Source organism: Schistocerca gregaria, chromosome 7 (genome assembly GCF_023897955.1).
Source record: "Schistocerca gregaria isolate iqSchGreg1 chromosome 7, iqSchGreg1.2, whole genome shotgun sequence".
NCBI classification, from domain to species: Eukaryota; Metazoa; Arthropoda; class Insecta; order Orthoptera; family Acrididae; genus Schistocerca; species Schistocerca gregaria.
Window position 1 is genome coordinate 276,316,395 of NC_064926.1, and position 6,215 is coordinate 276,322,609.

The window sequence follows — 6,215 nt, forward strand, 5'->3', positions numbered from 1 at the left end:
TCTTTCACCTCTGGCAACGTTTGTTGATGCGAAAGATAGCGAGATGCATTGTAGTTCGGCTTCCCCTTAGAAACAGCTGGATGAGTCAGTTCGATGATCGGAGGAAGGTAATGGCGTACTGCCTCTAATAGGACAATGCAATGCCTACTGAATCAGTGTAGTGTTCAAACTTCTGGGTGATGATGGCTTTACTTATTTTATTACTATGTCCTACTCATCTGGCAGAACTAAAAAAGCTGTTGTCACATTATCTGATCCACTTCCATGCCTGCAACTCTTCCTGTTCCCTTAGGTTTACATTTTTCCAGATACGCAACATTGTAGTAGTGAAATTTCGTTTTGACGAACCGCATTCACGTAACCTGACCGTTCACACCATTCGAACATTTTAAATTGGCCTAATGATTACGCTCCTTGGCATTGGGATATGGCGATCCCTTTTGCAGCACTTACCACATACAGACACGATACACAGCGTCCATTTCTTCATATACTGTTCCCCCACAGGGTGCTCCTCACTCTGAACACGCTTGGTCGCACTGTAATACCTATAATTTGCTTGCCATACATTGTAAAGTGACATCTGAAATGTCAGGCACCCCTTTACAGCTGAACTACACAATAAAACGGGAGACAAAACTGGGAAGGAACTAGAACCGCCAAATTCATAGACTCCAGCTGCCAGCTCTCATAGGCTCATTGTTTACTAGATGGCATACTGTAATATTACTGCATATTTAAGTTGGCTAAATGAAGAATAAACTTCTCAGACTATCGTAGAGGCTAGGCACTTATGTTACAATGTGCTTTTGCCAATGATCGTTGACTAATCAGTAGAGAGTTAGAATTAAGAATTTATTTAGCTAAGAAATGGAAACAGGCTATACAAAACCAATCAGAAAATAGTGTTTACTATCTTGACTATCAAACATTTGAACCTAGGAAATAACACTTCTAAATAGATTTTTTTACAATAATTTCTGGTGCTGCTTGTAGATATCTAGGATGCAAAAGCAAAGAACGAAATTTTGTCTTTCCCTTCATTTATAACAAAGATATCTTCATAAAAGCATTAAGTATTTAACCATTGGAAATTGCAAGGCATTAAAACTATTTGATACTAAGGAGCCATTAGTGACAATTGCTCTATCATAGTGGGAAGAATAGTGTTTGTTTAATGTAGGTTCGCCAGAACGAAAACCACTTTTTCTGTAAACAAATAAAACAATAAAATATGAATAAAGTGTTAAAGAAAATAATAAAAATATAACTTGTTTTAAATATTTGGCATATCGTAACTCAAACTAAAAGCTACAAAACGGCAATCCTACACAGATAAACAATGTGACTCATGGTGCATCTATGTTATGAGAAAGCATGTCACAGTAAACCTGATAAAGAAATAAACAGTAAACAGAAAAGATAAAGATAGAAAATTGCAAGGCCAATGACTAGTGGATATGTACACCATTGAAGAAACACAAAGCTCTCAGAATAGCTATCAAAATATAAATAAGCTATGCAAATATCTACACCGTGAACATGTCAAACATCTGATTAAGACAACAGCCTCAGGTTGCTTCCTGATGGCGATAAACGTAACTGAAATATTTTACATAAATGTAAATTTTAAAGAAAAAATTCTGTACATGTTCATTAGCAGTCTGACGAAACACACTAAGGAAAATAAAAAGGGGTATATTTTTACTTGAATATACAGATACTAATTACAAAAGATAATCTTTCAGCACAGTAAAATCTCATTTCAAACTCGAAGACGTAACATTAGCTTATTAGAAACAATGTGAAGTTACATGATGCAGTTTGTTAGGCACAGCCTTGCACTGATATTTGTCAGTTAAATTGTAATTTACTAATGTAAATACCTTGTTGCAACATAATTACAGCGTTACTTAAACCAAGAAACTAGTAAATATTGTCTAATAATTAAAAGCTGTATAACCTTCATATGACAACTATAAAGTAGAATTCTCAAATTTAAATAATACTTGGTTACAGTTGTTATACCCTTAGACACTTCGTATGGCTGCTTGAAGGGGGTTGGCTTATGAGAGGATGTTTGTACATAGTTTCAATTTATATATATTTTTACACTCGATTTTCGACATTTACAAAAATCGTGAGTATAGCATTTAATTTTCATCTACTGATTGGGCTTAATCTAAGGTACTTCTATGAAGTTTATAATTATTACTAGATTTCCTATAAAATAAGGCTTCTTTGATTACTTTTAGATATCTTTAAGTTTCATTTACACAGTTTATATATTGTATTATCACTATACAGACTGAAGATCTTTGAGAGTGCAGCTGATTCAGTTCTAGGAACAGTTACGTACCAAGACCAGAATACCAACTTCAGTAATAGATCATATGGTAAGTCGGACAGGAAAAGTAGTCTGTGGCCAAAATTGTAAGATCACAAATAACATGGATATGCTTTTGCTATCGCTTCCAGTGACCAGGAGAGGTCTGTAACGAAGGTAAGTCACCAAAGCGTAGATCTTTCACTGTCCTGTGTTAGTAGTCTGTTTTCCAAGTTACACAATCAAGTGTACCTGCTGATGTAGAGAAGTGCAGGACATTCTTCAGAATAATTATTGGTGCAGCTAAAGATATCTTTCCACTAGAATTTGGAAAACACCAATTCTTAAAACAAGTACTACTTTCAACGGCATTTCATATAAATCACAAGTCCAGAAAATTTCCACAGACCCAGCAATCTAAGCAGAATCAAATACACTCCTGGAAATTGAAATAAGAACACCGTGAATTCATTGTCCCAGGAACGGGAAACTTTATTGACACATTCCTGGGGTCAGATACATCACATGATCACACTGACAGAACCACAGGCACATAGACACAGGCAACAGAGCATGCACAATGTCGGCACTAGTACAGTGTATATGCACCTTTCGCAGCAATGCAGGCTGCTATTCTCCCATGGTGACGATCGTAGAGATGCTGGATGTAGTCCTGTGGAACGGCTTGCCATGCCATTTCCACCTGGCGCCTCAGTTGGACCAGTGTTCGTGCTGGACATGCAGACCACGTGAGACGACGCTTCACCCAGTCCCAAACATGCTCAATGGGGGACAGATACGGAGATCTTGCTGGCCAGGGTAGTTGACTTAGACCTTCTAGAGCACGTTGGGTGGCACGGGATACATGAGGACGTGCATTGTCCTGTTGGAACAGCAAGTTCCCTTGCCGGTCTAGGAATGGTAGAACGATGGGTTCGATGACGGTTTGGATGTACCGTGCACTATTGAGTGTCCCCTCGACGATCACCAGAGGTGTACGGCCAGTGTAGGAGATCGCTCCCCACACCATGATGCCGGTTGTTGGCCCTGTGTGCCTCGGTCGTATGCAGTCCTGATTGTAACGCTCACCTGCACGGCGCCAAACACGCATACGACCATCATTGGCACCAAGGCAGAAGCGACTCTCATCGCTGAAGACGACACGTCTCCATTCGTCCCTCCATTCACGTCTGTCGCGACACCACTGGAGGCGGGCTGCACGATGTTGAGGCGTGAGCGGAAGACGGCCTAACGGTGTGCGGGACCGTAGCCCAGCTTCATGGAGACGGTTGCGAATGGTCCTCGCCGATACCCCAGGAGCAACAGTGTCCCTAATTTGCTGGGAAGTGGCGGTGCGGTCCCCTACGGCACTGCGTAGGATCCTACGGTCTTGGCGTGCATCCGTGCGTCGCTGCGGTCCGGTCCCAGGTCGACGGGCACGTGCACCTTCCGCCGACCACTGGCGACAACATCGATGTACTGTGGAGACCTCACGCCCCACGTGTTGAGCAATTCGGCGGTACGTCCACCCGGCCTCCCGCATGCCCACTATACGCCCTCGCTCAAAGTCCGTCAACTGCACATACGGTTCACGTCCACGCTGTCGCGGCATGCTACCAGTATTAAAGACTGCTATGGAGCTCCGCATGCCACGGCAAACTGGCTGACACTGACGGCGGCGGTGCACAAATGCTGCGCAGCTAGCGCCATTCGACGGCCAACACCGCGGTTCCTGGTGTGTCCGCTGTGCCGTGCGTGTGATCATTGCTTGTACAGCCCTCTCGCAGTGTCCGGAGCAAGTATGGTGGATGTGACACACCAGTGTCAATGTGTTCTTTTTTCCATTTCCAGGAGTGTATGTGGATGACATGATTGGTAAACACAAATCACTGCACCTTCCTACATAGTCAAGAAGAGCAAAATGTAGTCATCAAAATATGGACGCGGCCTTTTCGATGGATAGATGATTCCTAGTTTTTCAGATGCTGGGATGTGGAAAACTAATATGGAAAAATCAAGTCTGAAGAGATTTTCAGAGGCATGTCATTCAGTTGTAATATACCTCTATAGTGAAAGATATTTCATACGTGGTACTCTGTAATGACTTCCTGTGACTTTGCTTAGGTCTTTGACTCTGTAAACTGTACTAAATAAGGCGAAAAATTTCTGCATTATGGCATCAAAGGTAAATTAGTTGTATGATTAGACTCTTACTTACACAAAACGAAACAGATCTAAATGATGAAAGTATCATAATCGGAGAGACAAACTCCACCAAAAATGTTACAACCAAACCAATAACGTTCAAAGTGTACAAATGGTTCACAGCAAACAGACACTGAAGGACAGAAAAAATAAACATCTGGTCCAAAATTTGTATGTATCTGAGAGATGTAATTAGTTAATATAGACTAGTCATACTGATCGGCTACTTATGAAACTTAGTTCGGCAACCTTTGTATTAAGAGCTACTTCTCGGAATAGTGAACTAGAAACAATAATGCTTTCTTAATTGATACAGTTCCTATTTACTCTGTGGCCAAATACTCCTGAAAAATATTACAGCACGGGATGCCTCTCCTGTTGGGCCAGTGGTAGATTTTCCTGCCCAGTCCGGACAAGTACAGAGAGTGGGTATGCTAGTCATTGTGATGGAGCCCCTCTGGGAGGTAGCAGGCAAGGCGGAAAAGAATTCCAGTGTGCATTCCGTATGTTTGCCGGGAGGTCTCATCCGTGATGTGGAGGCGGCCCTGTCGGCGGCTATCGAGCGCTCTGCGTGCAACCGGCTGCATGTAGTGGCACATGTCGGCACGAATGTCGCCTGCAGCTTGGATTCTGAGGTCTTCCTCGGCTCCTTTCGGCGCTGGCCGATTTCGTGAAGGCAACTAGCAACGCAAGCGGGATGCAGGCTAAGCCGTCTATTTGTGGCATCGTACCCAAGATTCATCGCGGTCCTCTGGTTTGGAGCATAGTGGAAGATCAAAACAAGAGGCTCAGACGACTCTGCGACAGCATCGGGTGCGAATTTCTCGACCTCTATCTGGTGCGGAATTTTAGTGTTCCCCTTAATAAGTCAGGCGTGCACTACACGCAGGAAGCGGCTACTAGGGAAGCGCAGTACGTGTGGCGTGCACATGGGGCTCTTTTAAGTTAGAGAACTCCTCACTTGGGAGCAAAGCTGATTTGCCTGTTGAATCAGCCACAGCGACGTCAAAGAATCTTGATCTTCGCATATCAGAGATAGAAAAGATTAATACGATTTTAGTAAACTGCAGGAGCATCCAAGGAAAGGTTCCAGTGTTAATGCCTCTTACTGAAGGTTATAATGCACAGATACTATTGGGAACAGAAACCAGACGTCAGTGACAACTGAATCCTAAGTTCAGAATGGAGTGTTTATCGTAAGGATAGGTTAGTCGCCAAAGGTGGAGACGTGTTTATTGCAGTAAACTCGATAAAATCTAGCGCGGTTATCACGGATTCCGAATGTGAGTTAATCTGGGTGAAATTGAGTATCAAAGAACGGTTAAAAATGGTGATCGGATGCTTTTATATACCACCTGGGTCAGCATCTGTAGTTGTAGAGCGCTTCAGACAGAACTTGCAGAATATAATTAGTAATTTTACTGATCATGCCGTTGTAATAGGGGGTGACTTCAACTCGCCAGGTATAGATTCGGAGTGTTATGCCGTCAAAACTGACGGCATAGTCAGGGAATAGTGTGGCATTCTTCTGGATGTCTTGTCCGAAGATTACCTTGAGCAGTTAGAGAACCAACTCGAGAGTGTAACGTCTTAGGCCTCCTGGCAGCAAACAGACGTGAACTTACCGAATCAGTTAACGTAGAATAAGGTATCAGTGATCATAAAGCTGTGACAGCATCTATGA